Source organism: Myotis daubentonii, chromosome 4 (assembly GCF_963259705.1).
Source record: "Myotis daubentonii chromosome 4, mMyoDau2.1, whole genome shotgun sequence".
Taxonomy (NCBI): domain Eukaryota; kingdom Metazoa; phylum Chordata; class Mammalia; order Chiroptera; family Vespertilionidae; genus Myotis; species Myotis daubentonii.
Genome location: NC_081843.1, coordinates 5,029,037 through 5,043,179, shown reverse-complemented (window position 1 = coordinate 5,043,179; position 14,143 = coordinate 5,029,037). Strand labels below are relative to the sequence as shown.

Here is a 14,143-nt window from a genome sequence, read left to right as displayed (position 1 = left end):
CCCCTAGCATATAGTCTGTTTTACTTTCTTCATAGATTTTCCCAGACTGAAATCATCTCATTCACTCATTTATTGTCTACTAGAGGCCCGGTGCACAAAATTCATGCATGGAGTGTCCCACAGCCCAGCCTGCACCCTCTCAAATCTGGGACCACTGGCTCCTAACTGCTCGCCTGCCTAATTGCCCCTAACTGCTTCTGCCTGCCAGCCTGATCCCCTGCTGGCCTGATCCCCCCAACTGCCCTCCCCTGCCAGCCTGATCGCCCACAACTGCCCTCCCCAGTCGTGACCCGCCTCCTCCGCGCAAGGCGGTAGAGACACTGGGCCCCGCCTCCTCTGTGCGCGCAGCCATCTTGTGACGATGTGAGGGCAGGATGCCACCTAGGCTATTATTAGTATAGACTAGAGGCCCGGTGTACAAAATTCGTGCACTCAGGGGGGGATCCCTCAGCTCAGCCTGTGCCCTCTCGCAGACCGGGACCCCTCAGGGGAAGGCCAAGGCTGTGGAGGCGGGAGAGGCTTCTGCCACCACCGCTGAGCTCACCAGCTGTGAGCCCGGCTTCTGGCTGAGCTGCACTCCCAGCGCAGTGACCACCAGGGGGCAGCTCCTACATTGAGAATCTGCCCCCTGGTGGTCAGTGCGCATCATGGTGACCAGTCATTCCATCCTTCTGTCAATTTGCATATCAGCCTTTTATTATATAGGATGTCCCAGTGCTTCAAAGAGTGCCCGGCAGAGTGGGCACTCAATTCATGTCCCCGGAATGAGTGAGGGGCCCTCAGAGGTTCTTGGTAACAGCCCAGTGCTCATCCATGGAGGCCTGCCCAAACCAGGAAAGGCTTTGGGATTGTCAACAGTGCGAGCTCTGGATACACACAGGCATGCAAAGATAGTCAAGAAAGAGTTCATCAAGGCTGATGAACAAAAATCAGTATTATTTCTATATACTACCAATGAACAATCAGAAATGAAATTAAGAAAATAATTGCACTTACCAAAACAAGTGCATGACTTGTACAACGAAAACAAAGCATGTCCAAAGAAATTAAAGATCTAAATAAATGGAAAGACATCTGTGTTCAGAAGATTTATATTGTTAAGAGGACAGTACTCCCCAAACTGATCTATAGGTTCAACCCAATCACTATCAAAATCTGAGCTGGCTGCTTTGAAGAAACTGACAAACAAGTCCTAAAGGTCACATGGAAATTCAAGGGACTCAGAATAGCCAATACAATTCTGAAAAAAGCAAAACAAAGTTGGAGGAGTCATACTGAATTCAAAACCAAGCTACAGTGATTAAGACAACTGGGACAGAGATCTAGATCAATGGAATGAAACTGAGACTCCAGAAATGAAACTTCACATTTATGGCCAACTGACTTTTGACAAGGTTACCAAGACTATTCAATAGGGAAAGAATAATCTTTTCAGCAACTGGAGCTGGGACTAATGGATCCACACTGAAAAAGAATGAAGTTGAACTCCTTCCTTAGAGTACACAAAAGTTAACTCAAATGGATCAAGGACTTTAAGATCTAAAACTTTATCAGAAGAAAATATAGGAGAAAATCTTTGTAACCTTGGTTAGACAAAGACTTCTTAGAAATAACACCAAAAATACAAGTTACAAAAGAATAGATGAGCCCAGCGGGCATGCTCAATGGTTAGGCATCAACCTATGAATCAAGAGGTCACAGTTCGATCCCAGTCAGGGCACATGCCTAGTTTGGGGGCTCGGTCCCCAGTCGAGGTGCGTGCAGGAGGCAGCCGATGGATGATGTTTCTCTCATCGATGTTTCTCTCTCTCTAAAAATGAATAAAACCATATTTTAAAAAATAAAAAAGGAAAAGGATGTTTGTAGAAGCAGCAAAACTTTCCACAAAGACCCACAAAAACTCGCCAGCCCTGTGATGGACTGTGGGGCTGGCGGGAGCTTTTCAGGGTTAGGATAAAACAGCACATTTCCATACTGTTTTCACTTTTCTACAAAACTGGGTCGCCTTCAATATAAAATAATAAATAGGTGAAATGTTTTTTAAAATGTTAGATCAAAGCAATGATTCCAATTATGCTTAACAGCTCTCTCTGTGGACAGGGGGTTCCAGATCCAAGGTGGGCACTTGCTTGAGGGTCACCCCAGCAGCAAACGCACTTACATCCCAAGCCAGCGCACACCCATCAACCTGACCTGACACCTCAGGACACGGCTCAGCTTTACCTAGCGCTGCACTCTGCCTCCGTCAGTCCCTCGTTTTGTTACTGTTCTTTCTTCTTCCTCAATGCATCCCCCCTACTGACTTCACTCAGCTTGACAATCTGTGTATCTTACCCTCAGGGCAAGGCAAGGTCACTGCCTGGATCCAGTGCCTGAGCCACTCATCCTGTCACCAACACTTCCCTGGGCCGCTCTCCCAGCCCCAGTGCCTGCTCTGCCCTGGTCAGCCCATGGCCAGGATCTCTGCAGACAACACGGCGGGGAGCCTGGAGCTGAGAGTAGGCCCAGCCGGGTCACGGGCGTCTGGGCCGGATGATGCCGGGGAGGAGCCAGGCTTCGGCCTGCAGCCCTCCAGGCAGTGCTAACCAGTGCTCAGAGCAGTGGTTAAGGGCCTGGACTGCTGGCCACCTTGACCAGATGAATTCACCTCCCCAGCTCCCCCGTGGTGAAGGGGGCTGCGAAGGTCAGTGTCCTGAGGGAGGTTCCATGGCAGCCAGTTCACAGGGGAACTGTCCCCAGAACCCCGGTCCGTGGCCCCGTCCACCACAGGCCTGCCGCCCTCCCCGGCCTGGAGAACAGGAGCAGCTGTGCGCCGGGCACGGGGCCCTGGCCTCGGCAGGCGCTTGGTATGTATGCCAGAGCTGAGTGAGCAGGTCTGTGCCATGGCTCTTCAGTTGTCATAAATTTGCTCTTAATGCAGCTGTAGCAGCCGCCTGCTAACTGTCCCCCAGCAACTGTTTGCTCTTTCTTAGTAACAGAATCACTGGTTTTTGCCTAAGAACATGGCCACTTAGACTGAGTTCTACTTTTCCCGGGTTCCTTTGTAGTTCAGTGTGACCATGTGACCAAGTTCTGGCCAAGAGGATATAAGTAGGACTGTTTTCAACTATAGGGAAGGGTTTTTATTTATTTGTTTATTATGTCTTGTGTTTTCGTTTTCTTAAATTAGGGGGGCTTGAGCATTTTTTAAAAATATATTTTTATTGATTTCAGAGAGGAAGGGAGAGGGAGAGAGAGATAGAAGCACCAACGATGAGAGAGAATCATCGATTGACTGCCTCCTGCACGCCCCCACTGGGGATTGAGCCTGGAACCGGGCATGTGCCTCCTGGTTGCTAGGCTGACGCTCAACCACTGAGCCATGGCGGCCGGGCTGAATCTTACATCTGGAGGCAGCATGGTAGCCCTGGGCTGACAATCTTCAGACTTTGCTATGTAACTTTGTATAGCCTACTATAATTTTTTCCTTACGACTTGCTAATTCTCTATGTTCCAGTAGCCCCTCTCTCCCATATTATAAAAAGCCACATCACATCTCTTGTGACAGGCTGATGCCTGGGTAGGTCGGTCCAGGAAACCTGTGGCCGCAACCCAGAGTCCTAATGTGACAGCTGCTCCCACATCTGCCCATGACGCCGGGGCACTGGAGGGTGTTGGACCCTCCCAGGCGGGCGAGGAGCCCCCAGTGGCCCACGCTCAGCCCCACACTGCCTGCGCCCACACTAACCAGGGCATCGGCTTCCTAACAACCTCCATCTAACGGGGCTTCCCTGTTCCTGCGAGCAGGAGACTGAGGCCAGGAGCAGAACCCAGCTCCCAAGACAGCAGGACTCTCGGGAAGGTTCCCTCTGCCCTCACTCAGGCCCCACACACCGGGAAGCTGCAGCTGAGCTGGGTTCTGCGCCAGGCAGCCCTGAGCCCACGCCCTGGCGCTGCCACTAGGTCTGGCTGGATGTCTGGTTAGCAGCCAACCCCGCTTCTTCAGGGTTCCGCGGGGATCAGGCTATTTTAGGCTCTGGCCACGGAATCGCTGTGCTCACTGGGTCTCGCTGCTAAGGGCTCCCCTGGCAGCCGCTGGGGCAGGAACTGTGCTTGCAATGCCCTGGTCAAGGCTGCTCGTCCTCCTCGGGGCTCCTCACACCCCCAGGAGCTGCCTTCCTGCTGTAGAAAGGAGCTGAACTCCCCGCCGCCCACGCTGGGAACCAGCGCCTGAGCCAATATGGCCTGCACTGAGCCGGCCCGCCACACTCTGGTCCTTGCTGCAGCCACAGAGGACGGGTGCCTTAGGGCCCCCTGGTGTCGTGCACCTGCTTCTGTTCGGGGACGTGCCTACCGTCTGCTCTCAGGCCATGTACCTGGGGTTGGGGACCCACCGCCTAGGCCCCGGGTGCCACCTGGCCCAGGTCTAAGCAGAATAGAGTTTGGTATCAGCCACGGTGACTGGCTCAGAGGTGGGCATGTGACTCAAGCCAAACCAACCTGACCCAATCACAGCTAAGCCGGGAGCTTTGGCCTGAGTGGCTGAACGACAGGACACGCATCTGAGTTCCCAGGGACTGAGGCCACCAGGGAACAAAGCTGACGTCTGGTGGAGAGCAGAACAAGAGAGAAACACAGTGCAGCGTGCAGACGATGGAGAGCTGTACACCGGAAACCTGTATAATTTTGCTAACCAGTGTCCCCCCCAAAAATTCAATGAAAAGGAAAAAAGAACAAGAGACAGAGAAAAATGAACAGTGATGACATCACCTGAGACCCTAAATCCAAAGGTGGCTGAAGCCAAACTACCACCCGGACTTCTGCATACAAGACAAGAACCCTGGCCTGGCCCTGGCTGGTTTTGCTCAGTGGATAGAGCACCGGCCTGCAGACTGAAGGGTCCCGGGTTCGATTCCGGTCAAGGGCATGTACCTTGGTTGCGGGCACATCCCCAGTAGGGGGCGTGCAGGAGACAGCTGATCGATGTGTCTCTCTCATCGATGTTTCCGACTCTCTATCCTTCTCCCTTCCTCTCTGTAAAAATCCAATAAAAAAATATATATGTATATAAAAAGATTATTAAAAAAAAAAAAAAAGAAGAACGCTGGCCTGTGGCGGCAGGAACAACTTGGTGGGCCACACAGAGGGTTTGTCCAAACTCGCCAGGACGCAGGGCCACTGTATGTTATTTCTGTGTACTTAAGAAATAACACTTTTATTAAAGCACCTGGTTAAAAACAGCACTGCTGTCCTGTTAGGGCCCCTGCGTGTGACCATGCGGGCGGGCTCCTGCCGGGCTCCCGTGAACAACCTTTGCAACGGTCCCGGGCAGCCGGCCTCCCACGCGCAGAGACAGCACTTCCGGTCCTGGTCCCGGTCCGCCGGCCTCCCACCCGCAGAGACAGCACTTCCGGTCGTTCTGGATGCCACTCGTGGGAGCCAGCGTCCCGTCTCTAATAACACGGGTGTTCTGCTATTTCTTCACTTATCTCGTTTGGTCCTATCTGTTGAATGCCAGGTGTAATAAATGAGCCTTCACTTCCCTTCCCTTCCCATGGCACCCCAGACGGCCGGTCTTCTCCTGGCCCCTAGACACCAGGCCAAGCTCTCTTACTCCACGAACCAGAGGAGCTATGGGTTTCCTCTCAGTTTAGTGTGAGCTCCTCGCACCGCGAGAAGGAAGGAAGGATGTGGCTTTGTGCTGCAAATGAGTGACAAGGCAGAAGAGACCTTTGCTCCTATCGACCTCAACAACGCGCATTTTTCCTAAATAGGCAGACACATACACATGTGCACAGCTGGCTGCAACCCGGCACCACGCTAAGCACTTGACGTAGACTTTCTCATCTGCCCATGACAGGAGCTGCAAGGCGGAGAAGGGGCTGCCCTCCGAGGGGCCCGGGGACGGCAACCCAGCAGAGCTGGCTGCCCTGGCTGCACAGCTGGGGCTCCCGACTGAGCCCCCAGTTTCCTCCAAACCAGAAAGAACGCCTCTCTGAGGCGTCCGGCCACGCTCGCTGCGGCGCGGTTCACGAGAAGACACGGACATACTAGTAACCTGTCCATGGACGGGTGATGGGTGAGGACACGGGGGTGCATATACGATGGAACAGTATTCGGTCTAGAAATAAAAGGAAATCCTTTCATTCGAAACAACATGGACATACCTGAAGGGCATTATTAAGTGAAATAAGCCAGACACAAAAAGACAAGTCCTGCACGACCTCACTTATATTATACATAGAAGCTAAAAAGCCAACCTCACCGAAGCAGACAGAACGGCCAGGGGCTGGGGTGGGAAATGGAGACGGTGGCCACACAGTACAAAGCTTCGGTTACGCAAGAGGCGTGAGCCCGCCTTGGAGATGCGTGCACAGCGGGTGGCTGCCGCTGGCCGTACCGCACGGTAAGCAGAGGCCCGCTAAGGGAGCGGGTCCCGAGTGCTCTCACCACACACACAGGTAACTGTGAGGAGGGGGTGGTAGTTAGCTTGATTGTGGTAACCAATTCGCCATGGAGACACCTGTCAAAGCGTCACACGGGACACCTTCAATTCATATAACAGCAACTTGTCACTTCTAAGTCAACAAAGCTGCCGAAAAACCAAACAAAAACCAAAGCCCAGGACAGTGAGAGACCCTGTGCCCTGTCACCACATGGCCGGGCCTGCATTCCTAATCCCCGTTAGAAGGTGGCCCTGTCTACACAGTGGCGCCTCAGCCACTGGCACTGAGCAGGACCAGCAGGTGCCAATCAAATGCATCTCCTGGCGGCGCTGCATTTCCTTATCGGAGGCGGGAGGTGGAAGTGGTGACCACCATGCAGCCCTGGGATTCCCTAGCCAAGCCCCCAGCCAGGACTTCAAGTTGGCGTCTTATTACTACCTGTGCCCCAGCATGTGGTGGGCGCTCACACGTAAACATTTAGTTCAACTGCTGTGAGCGCCCAGCCAGGGTGCTCAGCAGTTGAGCCTCAACCCAGGAACCAAGAAGTCACCCTTTGATTCCCGGTCAGGGCACACGCCTGGGTTTTGGGCTCAATCCCAGTAGGGGGTGTGCTGGAGGCAGCCTATCGATGAAGTTTCTCACTGATGTTTCCATCTCTCTATTCCTCCCCTTCCTCTCTCTCTAAAAATCAGATTTTAAAAAATTTAAACTACCGTGAGAAATAATACAGTGTATGTCAGATTGAAAGAACTGATTTACAGATGTGCACACCCACCTGCCCCTCCCTGCATATCATCTCCCCCACTTGCCCCGACCAAGAACTAATCGCCAGTCACAGCCACATCGCCAGTCACAGCCACGCACACCTCCCTGCCCGTCACCCCCAAGGACCCTCTTCCCTGTGAGTGAGAATGGCTGCCTCACTTGCTGCCAAACCCCTTCGTTCCCTTCCAGACCCAACTCAAACTTTTACCTCTTCCAGAAAGCTCCCCGGGAGGTTCTCTTGTCTGTACAACTAGGGCAGAACCAACCCGGAGTGGCTCTGAGAAACTGATGAGATCAAGCACATGGCGCCTACCAGAGAACTGGAGCTCAAAAGTACCAGCTGCTGTTGTGCCCTGCCAGCCCCATCCCCCTGCTCCCCAAGTCACTTCCCTCCGCCCAGCCCCTCCACACGTATTTCCATTATTCCCGGAAACCAACAGTCTATGTGGCAGACAGAACAATGGCCCCATCCATGTCCTCATCTTTGGAATCTGTGAATATTTCTCTTTCATGGCAAAGGCAACTTTGCAGATGTGATTAAATTAAAGGTGCTGAGATAGGGAGATGGTCCTGGGTCACCCGGTAAGCCCGCTGTAATCACAGGACCCTTACAAGAGGAGGCTGGTGTTAGAGAAAGAGTGACAGTGGAGGGTGCCGTGGAGAAGGTCTAGGTGGCTGATTTGGAGGCGGACAGAAGGGCCACAGAAAAGGGATGCATGGCTCTGGAAGCTGGGAACGGCGAGGAAACACCTTTCCTTGGAGCCTCCAGAAGGAACAGAGCCCCGCTGGCACGCCGACTTTTGAACTTCCGACCTCCTGAACCACTGGAAGAAGAAATCGGTGTTGTTTTAAGCCACCAGTTTGGGATTTGCTACAGTCGTGACAGGAAACAAGGACCGTCCAGAGAGTCGTCTCGACGTGGGCAATGTTGCCAACAAGGGGACGCGTGGCCGTGTCTGGAGACCTTTCTGGTCGTCACGCTCTGGGGTGGTAACTGACTGCTAACAGGTCGGGACCAGCGACGCTGCTGAGCACCCTACAGGCACGGGCGGCCCCACAGCACACGACTGTCTAGCCAACTGCCCACAGTGCCGAGGCTGAGAGACCTGCCGAGACGATTCTGGTGGAATTCCAAGAAGCCTCCGCACCCACTCTCCTCCCCTCCTAAAAGCCAATCTCCACACACACCAGAACGAGGAGACATGAACGTACTCACTGACGAAGCAAGGAGCCAAGTTCAGCCTGGCACTGCTGAAGCGCGTACAAACCGCTGCCAGACCCAGGGCTTTCTTCAAACAAAACTGTGACGGTGCAAGACTATACCCCGTTTTTAAAAACCAGAAAAACACACTTTAGAACACAAAGCACAAATTATGCTCATTATAGCTTTAACAACATGCACATGAGAGTTTGAATATTAATTTTTAATGACTCGCTGGGTGCCCTGATCATGTACCAGAACACCGTGTACACCAGGAAACCAGGGACACAACTTGTCTCACTTCTCAGGGGGAGCCCTGTTTACACGGCCTCCCCCTCAGGGGCCAGCCCCGTGCGCCCCGAACAAAAGGGGCCATGTCTCATTCTCCTCTGTCTCCCAGTGCAGAGCACCAGGCACGCACACACTAGGTCCTGCGTAAATGCATGCGGCATGAACTCACAAGTAACTGGAGAAACTGGGCAACTTCTGCTGATACAATGGGCACTGCAGGCTGGGAGTGGAGGGACTATGGGGCTATAACCACCCGGTGTCTGGGGGTTAATTAGCCTGGCAGTGTTAGGGGCAGAAATAGAATAATGGGGACGAGCTGTAGTTATAGGAAATATTAATCATGTTCCGTTAACTGTGCGTGCTTTGTTCTGATTAAAGAAAGCACATCCTGATCCGGCTGGGAGATGTACTCCCCGGGACCCGGGAGTGAACCTGAACGCGGTCCATTCTCACCAGGAACTGCCTATCATAGAAAGATTAACAACCTTGTTGCTGAAACAATGGAGTCCAGAAGGCACTGGCTCTTTGCAACGCCCAGTCACACTGCCTGTAATCTGTAACCATTTACCCACTTTTATTCCTTTTGCCTACTTCCCTATGCCTGTAATAACTATTCTAATTCCCTTTGCCTACCTCCCCATGTGATCTTTGTCCTCCTATCCAATATAAGCTGCTGGCTTATGGGGGCGCAGAACAGACGTTCACGGCTGACCTGCTGCCCTCTCACGCTGCCGGCAGTGTTAGAATACACGCTCACACATGATTCAACCCTGTCTCTGCTTAACGGGCTCAAGTGGTGACAGGCAGCCCAGACCTACTGTCATCCAGTTTCAAAAGCTCCTGAGTAGGAAAGCCTGCATCATGGGGAGGCCCTCAAAAAGCACCCAAGACTAGGATCTGGCCTGACCAGGCTTTTGGGACAAACAGGTCTGGGTTCAGGTCCTGACTCTGCTACTACTAGCTGAGTGGCGTTGGGCAAATGACTTCCCCTCACAGAACCTCAGCTTCCTCATCTGTAATATTCACTCAATCAAGAACGTGGCGCGGAGCGAGCAAGGTAAAGAACTGAGAGAGGTGGCCAGGGGACAGAAAAGGCCACTGTGGCAGGCAGGAAGCTGTGCGCCCCTGCCCAGCCAGGGACTACATTTCCCAGCACCTTTTGCATCTAGCTGGGACCATGTGACTGCCTGGGGGCCAATGGGATATGGGCTGCTTCCAAGCCCACCTCAACAGCCCATTCCCCCGCTCCCCGCCCACCCTTGGTCGTGTCCCCTCCACTGCGATCCTGCCCTGAGACAGCCTGGAACGGATTCGCAGCATTTCAGTATCTCAAAGTGCCCGCTTCGTCACTCCTCTCAGCTCCCTGGAGGACAGGGGCTCCCGATCCCGGAGCTTCTCTCACGACGGGCCCTCTGTTTGACACACGTCCCAGCCCGCCTCCCCCCACCCATCCCTGGCCAACTCCTCTGCGTATCCCTCTGGCTTCAGCTTAGATGTCATCTCCTCCAGGAAACCCTCCGGGTCCCTAGGTGACAGGCGCTATTCGCTTCATCCTGCAGAGGAGGAAGTGCAGGAAGTGCAGGAACAGAAAGGATCCAGGGCCCCCTTCTCTGCAGCAGACAGCCCCCAACCACCAGGGGCGGCTGGAGGCAGGGGCTCTGTCAGTCACTCAGGGGCCCCAAGCACACAGGTGGGAAGTGGAGGAGTCGGGTTTGAAGCCAGTGCCGGCTGACCCGCGGCGTCCCCTCAGTCCTCACCTGCTAACCCAGGCCTAAAAGCGCGGTCCTGGGGCCACGAGCAGCAGGGGCAGCCTCACTGGGAACCTGAGCAAACCCCCAGGCTCGCTCCAACCCCCTCAGTTAAACTCCGGGAGGCCCAGCGCTGTGTTTACACACCCTGGCTGCTTTTCGCGTGCACTCCCTCCAGCCCCAGCACTGGCCCAGGGAAAGTTTCTGCAGTCAAACCACTTGTTTTTCAACTGCTCCCTGAGGAGTCCTTGCAAGGCCCAGAAAGTGTCCCGGCCGAAGAACGGAGCACTGCCCACCCTCTGACTTTCCAGAGATTCGAAATGCTTCTCGGGTACGTTGGGGACCCGAGGACGGTCACCTGCCCGTTATCATCAGCATGTGTGGGACCCGCCCCTTCCTCTCTGAAGCTTTCTTGCTCATGCCCATCAGCCTTAGCTACCAGAGTTTAATCCAGAAAGACTTTACGGCCCAAGCGGCTTTCATCCCATGGTGGTCACTATAACCATCTTCTTCTAGAAAATTCTCAGTGTCGAGGGTAACAGTCTGAAGCTTCTTGGTCAGCAAAACTGATTCCCCCCCCCTCCCCCCCACCGCACCCCTAGCTGGTTTGGCTCAGTGGATAGAGCATCAGCCTGCAGACTAGAGTCCCAGGTTCGACTCTGGTCAAGGGCACATGCCTGGGTTGCTGGCTCAGTCCCCATTGGGGGGCGTGCAGGAGGCAGCTGATCAATGATTTGCTCTCATCATTAATGTTCCTCTCTCTCCCCTCTCCCTTCCTCTCTGAAATCAATAAAAATATATTTTAAAACAAACAAAAAACAAACAAGCCCCACTCACCCCCCGGACCTTGCAAAGACCCCCTCTCTTCAGCAGATAGCCATCAACCACGGGAGGGGGGGGGGTAGAAAGAAGAGGCTCTGTCCACAGTCTTTTGGGGGCTTCAGGCTGGTGGCTCAGGAGTCAGGCCCTTGCTGGTAAATGGGGGCATAGCGCCAGGTTTTTAGGGTCCTGGAGCTTTAAACAGGGGAGGCTTACATACATGCTTCACCTGTGCGTGTAGGTTTCTCCCAGTAAAGCTCTCATGGCCCTGGCCGGTGGTGCAGCGGGTTAGAGCACTGTCCTGTGCACTGGGAGGTCCCGGGTTGGGAGGGGAGCCAACTGATGGACGCTTCTCTCTCATATCCTTGTTTCTCTCTCTTTCTCTCTCTCTCCCTTCTTCCCTCTCTAAAATCAATTTAATTTTCTTTTTTTTTTTTTTAAAAAAAAAGCTCTTATGAATTTGAATAAGGCTTCCTGTCAGTTCTTAGGAATTGATCCTGAATTTAGCCTTTGGGGCTTTCCCCCAACAATTACACATACATTGAGAACATTTCAACTGATCAGCAGGCCCTGACTTCCTGCCGCCGCCCCTGCGGAGGATGAGAACTTGGGAGACCCCAGAGGACCCACCCCTTTGCGAAGGAGCTGCGAGGAAGGGGGATGGCAATCCCAACCATGTTACACCTGAAGTCATCAAGTGTGACTGCATTTGTGGAATTCGCACATGAGCAGGGGAATGAATGTCGGCTGCAGCGGAGGACACCCGCACCCCGCGGTGTCTGAACCCTCCCTCCTCCTCCGCAGGCCTCTCCAGCTCCGCTGCTGCAGCTCCCGTTCCAGGAAGCCGCCCTCCACCAGCCGCCCCGCCCCCACCACACCGCAGGCACCATCGGCCTCCCGCCGCTTGCTCTGTGTTCGCTTTCACTGAGTCCGTCTTGCTCAGGAGTCTAATCATTAGAGTCTCCCGTTGGACCCCCCGGGCCTCGCTCCTCCTCCTGAACATCAGAGGGCACGAAGCCACTGCCTTCCCGGCGGAGTGGCCCCAGCGCCAGGCGAGGCCTCCCGCGCAAGCTCATCTGTCACACTCGGGCGCAGACGCAACTGGGCCGGGCCTTACCCGCAGGCCCGCCCCGCCCCGCTCAGGCCCGCCCCGCCCTTTGGCGCACGTCTCCACCGAGCTAACCACCGACTCCCACAGCCAACGACGCTGCAAGGCGCGTCTGCGCTGTCCTCGAGGTTCCGGGAGTCCTGCTGATGGGGGGGGGGGGGGCGGGGGGGCGGGGATGGGGCTGCGGGCCCTGCAAAGCGACCGGACGGCAACGCTGTCCCCATCCTCTGCGGCCCTGGGCGGGGGACCCAAGCAGCCTCTCCCGGCCCTTCGCGTGCCAAGCGTATTCCTAATAGACGCCGCCGTTAACCTGCGCGACGCCCCCAATTTTACAGAGGCCAGCACCGAGCCCCAGAGTTTAACCAGAGGAGAAGCGCTCCCAACACTGGCCTTCTGCGCGGCCTCGGGTCCCACTTCCAAGCCCCAGGCCCAGCGTGCTCGGGGTACCGGCCGCCCCGGGGGTGGGGGTGGGGGTGGGGGAGTTGGTCCTGCAGCGCCCGCGCCCACAAGCCCGACCAGCTGCAGCCGCTCCTACCTCCTTCGGGCGGACAGGAGCGGCGGCCGATGCTCACGGCCGCGAGGATCCAGAGGAGGTGGTAGAGGCTGGTAGCCCGGTGCTCCAGGGTGCAGGGCGGGCGGGCCCCCCGAGAGTGCCGGGGAGCGGCGAGCCGGGCGCGCGGGCCGGCGGGCCGGGGAGGCAGCGAGGGCCGCGAGGGCCGCCGGAACGATCGCGGGGCGCGGGGGCCGCCGGAACGATCCTGGGGCGCGAGGAGCGCGCGGGGCCGCTGGAAGATCCGAGGCGCTGGGCGCGTGCAGGGGCGCGAGCGCAGGCGACCGTCTGCTGAGCCGTGGCAGCCGCGGGGCTGGGTGTGCGGGAGTTGGTCGGCGCCGGGCTGGGGCTGGGGCGGGGCTGTGTTCCGGCGGGTGCACCGCGTGGCTGTCACGTGTTCTGCCCCCCTCCGCCTGCCTCCGCATCACTCCTGGCCCCGCCCGAGTGCCGGTCGCCGCAGCCGCGCAAGTGTTCCGGCTCCAGCGCCCCGGTGGTACCTAACGTAGGGGGTGGGCCTAGCACCCACGGGTGGGGGAGGGGAAGGACTCCCTCTCCGCGGAATTCCAGAAAAGGCAGCCACCGCCTCGCCTTCCCATTTTCTCCTCTGCCTGCCTAGTTCCTGCATTTGCATCCTTTCCAAAATCACTAGTAATCCCATCTCGTTGTATAAATTTCTATACATAATCTTGGAATATTTTTATGATAGAAAATTGCTTTTGTTCCCCTGATTTCTGCTTTGTTAAATTTAGGCACTTTTGACCATTGCAGTTATTTGTGTGGTTATTTAATTAACTAGAGGCCCCGTGCCTGCAATTCATGCAGGGTAGGGTCCCTAGGCCTGGCAGGTGATCAGGGCGGATTGGGGCCTTCCTTCATTCTTCGCCCCCTGGTGGTCAGTGCACATCATAGCCAGCTAGCCATTGCACTCCTGTCTCCTGGTGGAACTCTGGAGGGGACAACTTGCATCTTAGGCATATATAGATATACTAGAGTCCCCGTGCACAAAAATTTGTGCACTCAGGGGGGGAGGGGGGTCCCTCAGCCCGGCCTGTGCCCTCTTGCAGTCTGGGACCCCTCGGGAGATAACAACCTGCTGGCTTAGGCCTGCTCCCGGGTGGCAGAGGGCAGGCCCAATCCCTAGGTGCAGCCCCTGGTCGGGCTCAGAGCAGGGCCGATTGGGGAGTTGGGGCACCACCCCTGTCATGCACAGAGCAGGGCGGATTGGGAGGTTGTGAT

At 55.4% G+C, this 14,143-nt stretch overlaps 1 protein-coding gene across 6 annotated transcripts in view; it reads right to left on the bottom strand.

Annotated features, from left to right (window-relative positions):
* Positions 1-13,253, bottom strand: part of EEF2K (eukaryotic elongation factor 2 kinase) — a 57,596-nt gene extending 44,343 nt beyond the window's left edge. For 5 of the 6 annotated variants that reach the window (XR_009452447.1, XR_009452449.1, XR_009452448.1 and 2 more), the window contains exon 1: positions 12,893-13,251. The gene's annotated coding sequence lies outside the window, so the exon portion shown is untranslated. Of the gene's footprint in view, positions 1-12,892 lie in introns of all 6 variants that reach the window. The other variant, XR_009452451.1, reaches the window with a different exon arrangement.
* Between the last annotated feature and the right edge of the window lie 890 nt (positions 13,254-14,143).